The sequence below is a fragment of the Protopterus annectens genome, chromosome 11.part0, assembly GCF_019279795.1.
Source record: "Protopterus annectens isolate FY-2018-M chromosome 11.part0, PAN1.0, whole genome shotgun sequence".
NCBI classification, from domain to species: Eukaryota; Metazoa; Chordata; order Ceratodontiformes; family Protopteridae; genus Protopterus; species Protopterus annectens.
Genome location: NC_056745.1, coordinates 1,472,536,235 through 1,472,542,234, shown reverse-complemented (window position 1 = coordinate 1,472,542,234; position 6,000 = coordinate 1,472,536,235). Strand labels below are relative to the sequence as shown.

Here is a 6,000-nt window from a genome sequence, read left to right as displayed (position 1 = left end):
CCAATTCTTTGCCTTTGGGGCCTTTTCTGGTTGTTGTTTGTCTTTTGGCTTTTCCCAGTAAGGGGTTGCCACAGCGGAACTCCGGTCCACTAATGATTGGCAGTAGATTTTTACGAAGCGCCAAGGTGCCAGCTCGATGCTCAACCTTCAACAAAGACACGCCCATTTATGCACACATCTCTTTCGAATGCTACCCAACCATGGGGAGGACATGCAGACTCCACACAGAAGGCAATCCCAAGCCCAGCCGAGAATCGAACGGGAGAACCTCTTGCTGTGAGGTAACAATGCTACCGCTGTACCACCACGGCCTTTTCTGGTAAACTATGAAATGTTTAGTAGTTCTGATGTTCAAAATAAAGTGTGTTTGAATCATTTAATAACTAATGTCAACATGTGTCCATACATAAAGTATCCTTTTTTATCTACTTGAGAAAAATGTTACTGGCAGTAAGCCCCCTTGTCTTAGTAAAATATTAATTTGCTTTAAATGGTTAATTTTCATAAGTGGCAAATTTTAAATTAGGCTTCATGCAAATGCAAAAAACACAGTTATTAAAATGAATCCGCAGTTGTATGACATAAATGATTGTTGCACCACAACATTTTAGTCATTCTTAGCTTAAACTGTCGTGTTTTAAACCATTTCAACCACATTACTGGCAGTTTATTGGTAGCTATGGCTGTTGTAAAAAACTCAGATAACTTGGATAACACTCACTACAGAGGTCATTTTTGAATCACTGATTATAAATAGGTGTTTCTAATAAGGCATTCCTTTACAAGATCACATATTTAAATTTTCAGTTATTAAACACAGACCCCAGAATTCATGAAAGCTCCATGCAAGAATAAATCTATTCTTGCACAGAGCGAATCGTGCCCATTCAGTACAGCAGCGTGCCTTTTATATTCATGAAGGCGCACTGCTTTTGCTGTTAAATGGACATGGAGCTGTGTATGAGTGCAGGGGGTGTGTCTAAGAGCAGAGCTCTCACAATACACATGCCCCTGCACTCCAGAATTGCCTTTCAGCAATTAAAAATGAGCAAGAATGCTCGTAACACCCCCAACCTATCAGAAAAACAAAAATGAGTGGTCAAAGGCATAAAGGACAATCGTCCCTACCAAGCATACCTCTCATCTGTACAGATTTTTGCAGAATGCCCATATGTTTGCTCATATTTTTGGTGTGTTCCCCCTAAAATGTGTACCTGTCTGGCAAACAGCTGAGGATTGAAGTCATTAAATAATGACAAAACATTTGAGATTAAGATTCCACATATCCATCGGAAAATTCATGCTAATGTAAAACCTATTATTCTATCAACTTTTTAAGTTTGTAAGAGCAATATTTAACATCCACCCCTATCCCCCCCCCCATCATTGTAGGTTGAGAGGTATGCTACCAAGCCAGAAGTTATTAGGATAACACAGGCAGCATAAGCACATAGCGCACACCTCCCAACCCATCCGAGTAAGTTATGTGGACAAAGCCAAACGGGAAAATTGTCCCAGAAAGCTGATAAAATAACAGGTTTAGCATTAGCAGGGATATTCTGAAGGGTATAGATAAAATAACACATCAAAACTTTTTTTTTCTAAATGCAATAATGTTTAAGCTTAGCTGTGCGGGAGTGCACATTGCTTAGCTATGCTTAGTCCAGCTTAAACAGCACAAGAATTTAAATAGCGAGAGACATCCAACATAAGAAGTATTGCAATAGTGTAGTGGTTAGAACATATGCTTTGAGAGCAGTCATTTCTGGTTTGATCCCCACTATAATTAATTCATATTTTACATGTGAAAGCAGTACATAAACAATTTCATTTTAGTATTACCTACTAAATAACATATTTGTTAACTGGCATACTGCATTAGGTCCAGATGTGAGATGTCAGTTTAATAAAGTTGTGAAATACCCATATAAACACAAGTGCCCCATACAGTATAGTCACTCATGAATACATTTAATGAAAGCATATTGGGGGATGTCAGGGGCAGTAAACAAATTTATAATATGTAATGAATGATGAATTAATGCCATACAGCAGATAGTCTATAAAATGAAAAATAAGCAATGCTAAGCATTGCACAGCTCTGCTGACCAGGTGTAAGCATTGTGTAAATCTGACTGCTAAGCAATGAGTAGCCCAGCTAAGTGGATTTGCCCATTGGTAAGCAGTGCTGAACCTGTCCGTTTAAGCAATGCCAACCTTACCTAAGCAGATTTTCCCATAGCTTAGTTCAGCATATTCAAAACTGTCCAATCATGGCAAAGTGCAGGAAATCGGCCGTATTTAAACCCCACAGGTGGGAATACAGCTCATAACTGGTTGCAGCTTCCCACTGTAGGCAGGATGGCTGGAGTAGGAGAGGAATTGCGCTTCTGGCCACAGCGCTGGGGCATACAGGAGTCCAAGGTCATGGTAGGACTCCTGGTAAAAAACATGATGAGAGACTGCTACAGGGCTAGTACCAGGGCTCACAGTATAAAGCAAAAGCCTGGGACCATCTCGCCTGTGATCTCACCAGAGCCACTGGTATCCCTTGGACTGGTAAGCAGGTCAGGCACCACTATGCTGACTTGAAGCGGAGAAAGAGGGAGGTCTTGAATGAGTGAGTTCAAGAAGCAAGGCATATGGGGTGATGTCCCAGCAGTGTGTAAGTAGTCATACCATTACTGTTTACTAAAGTCCAGCATGTTTATATGATGGATAGGTATGCCTAAATATGTCTCTATTTCCTTTACAGCTGCAGCGGAGCAGGCTGTGAATCAGGAAGCCCATGCAAGTAGGCTGCAAAGACTGCGTCACAAGGCTGGTGAGTAACAATCTTGCTTGTAGTAGTCATACCAAATAAATATAAAGGAGTAGAACGTCATCTGGCAGAATAAAAACTGCTGTATGGGTTGTACCGAATAAACCGACAATATGACAATAATAGTTCCATATAAGTCATATTTAAATAAAACTGTAAATGCCTGGTAATAAAGCTCTAAATCCTGGACTGGTTGTGTTTACTCTGGTATTGTATGGCATTTATTGTTTAATTCTCCTAATAGTAATGTTGTATTAACCACTGTTACCCACACTGTGCTACATAAAAAAATGTCTAGGAATGTCTGTATAAGACTGTTGTAAGTACAAGATCAGATTGCACAACCAAGAGAGACTTAGACAGAAAACATTGAAGAGTTAAACAGCAATATTCGAATAGCACACTCTACTGTGACTTAAACTGTTGTATTTTTAGCAGACACAGCCATGGTTCGAATCCTGGGAGTGGTAGTAAGCTGTATTCATAATCATACCTCTCAACTGTACAGATTTTCAGAATGTCTAGATAACTGGCTCATATTTTCTGCCTGTTCCTCTGTCCTCTTGGCAAGTCAGTGGAATGATCCCAGAATTGTAGTCATGAAATAATGACATACATTTGATTTTCAGACCTCAAAAACTTCAGAAAATGTATATTAAAACAAATGCTGTCACTCCTGCAACTCTCCAAGTTTATGACAGCAATATTCAAAACATGTCCCTATTTGTACCCCCATGTTGTCAAGCTTTGTCCACAGTGTTTGCATTAAGAGATTGAGAGGTATGTGCATAATATTAACTTTGAATCTGGGAATATATGTAGAAACAGTCCAGTCGTGTTAACAAACATTCCCTCCACAGATCCACCAGGTAAGAGATTTAATGATTTAGCTATACGACAGTTGAAGTATACACTGTGTACAAACATACCACTGCCCAAACCAAGGCCATAGGGTATTGTAATAATACCTGTACTTTTTAATTTCTCCAAATGTTTGGGGTTTTTAATACTATGACTGGAATGGACCCCATTCCTAAGTTAAAGTATGATTAAAATTCATGAAATTAGTATTGTTTCACTCTTTGATGTTAGCCAAAAGTGCTCTTTGCATCACCCGCAATGTGCCCAGTAATGACTCCTTCTGCAATTTGTAGGGTGTTACATGAATTGGTAACATATCTAAATATGATTGTAAATTATTTTTTATAAGACCAGTTGCTCCTACTACTATTGGAAAGGTCTGGGTGTCTTTCTTCCACATGGCTCTCGTTTCTGCCTGCAGATTGAGGTATTTTATGACTTTGTGTCTCTCTGTACGCAAGACACTGTAGTCACTAGGTGTGGCGATTTCAATGATCAATGCTACTTTTGTCTTCTTTTCTTGGACCACTATATCCAGTTTTCTAGCATCTATCTTTTGGACTGTTGGTATTGGGTGACCCCATGTGATGTAAACGTCATCATTTTCTATGATTCTCTGTGGCTCATGTTTCCAGTGTTTGTCAACCACTTCAATACCGTAATGTTTGCAATCTCCAGTGTAACAATCTCGCCACATTGTTATGCCTTTCAGTATACAGTCCCTCTGCCATTAGAGAGTCACAACCAGCAATAAGGTGTGTGACTATTTCCAATTCAATTCCACAAAGCCTACATATGTCTGTTTCTCCCACATGTTCAATGGACTTAGTAAACCAACATGTACGCAGCCCACTATCTTGGGCTGCCAATATTAACCTTTCATTTCTTGATGTAAATTCACCTCTCCTTAATCATTCCTGCATTTGTTCTTGATCAACATGAGGCTCTTCCAGAAGTTTTCTATACTTGTAACTATATTTATGTTTTTTCCACATTTCTTGCCTTCTCATCTGGTCCTTCACCTTATATTCTTTCTTTTGTTTTTTAGCACATTCAGTTGCTGCTTGGTTTTTATCCACTTGTGGTTTGATTTTCATTCCTGCTTGACTTCGATGTGCTTCTGCTAAATTAAGCAGAGATGTCATCTTAGATTTATTCTCCTCATGTTTCAAAACTTTCACCACATTTGGATCTTGTGAGGTCAGTAGATATGTGTAGAGTCCCACGATTGCAGATCTATACATATAATCAATTTCAAGGAGGCCCATCCCTCCTTCAGAACGGGGAATATATAATCCTGGTATACACTGATTTTTATAAATCATTTGGTGAGCATGAAGCATCCTTCTTGTTTTAATATCCAATTTATCCAACACTTTTTGGGACCAGTCAATCACTCCAAAACTATAAGCTAGGACAGGAGGAGCAAACTGATTTATAGCGTGGATCTTGTTCCTAGGTGTCAATGCTGTTTTCAGGATTAATTTAAGTCTTCTAAAGTACTCCTTACTAAGCTTTATTCACATTTGTTCATGTTTTATTGCTGATCCTTTATCAATTCCCAAGTATTTATGCACCCTCTCTTGCTCAAGTTCTTTTATATCACATTCGTGTCCCAAACTGATGTTTTCCTGCTGCTGCAATTTTCCTTTTTAAAGGTTGCTTTTGCATATTTATCAAGGCCAAATGACATTCCAATATCATCTGAAAAAGTTTTGACAACCTGTAGCTGTGCTTTCAATTCCTCATTTGATGAGCTATACAATTTTAAATCATCGACAAAGAGAATATGAGAAGTTATTAGACTTTGTTGTTTCCTAGAAGCTGAATTATAGCCATGACCTAAGCTGTTAAGTAAACAGCTTAATGGATTAATGGCAAGGCAAAATAGCAACAGTGACAGGGAGTCACCCTGGAATATCCCCTTTTGGATTTTTATTCCTGGGATAATAATCTGTCCTTTATCATGGCTTAATTGCAAAGTGGTCTGCCACTGTTTCATGGTTACTGTAATGTAATCAATCAGTGTAGGATGTACCTTATACATTTTAAGCACTCGTTTACCCATGAATGTGGGATACTATCAAATGCTTTTTTATAGTCAATCCATGCCGTACTTAGATTATTCTCTTTCTTACAGGTCTCCACTATAACTTTATTTAACAACAAAATGATCCTTTGTTCCATATGACTTTCTTTTGCCCTTTTGTTCTACTGCCATAATTGAGTTTTCTTCTAAATGACAAACTCTGTCGGCGTCAATCCCTGTGTATAGTTTATACGTTGTCAGAAGACAAGTTATTGGTCTATAATTTTTG

The 6,000-nt window shown here is 38.5% G+C and overlaps 1 protein-coding gene across 1 annotated transcript in view; it reads left to right on the top strand.

Annotated features, from left to right (window-relative positions):
• IL17REL (interleukin 17 receptor E like) overlaps positions 1–6,000 on the top strand; it is an 877,228-nt gene that overhangs the window by 456,789 nt on the left and 414,439 nt on the right. The window lies entirely within an intron of this gene.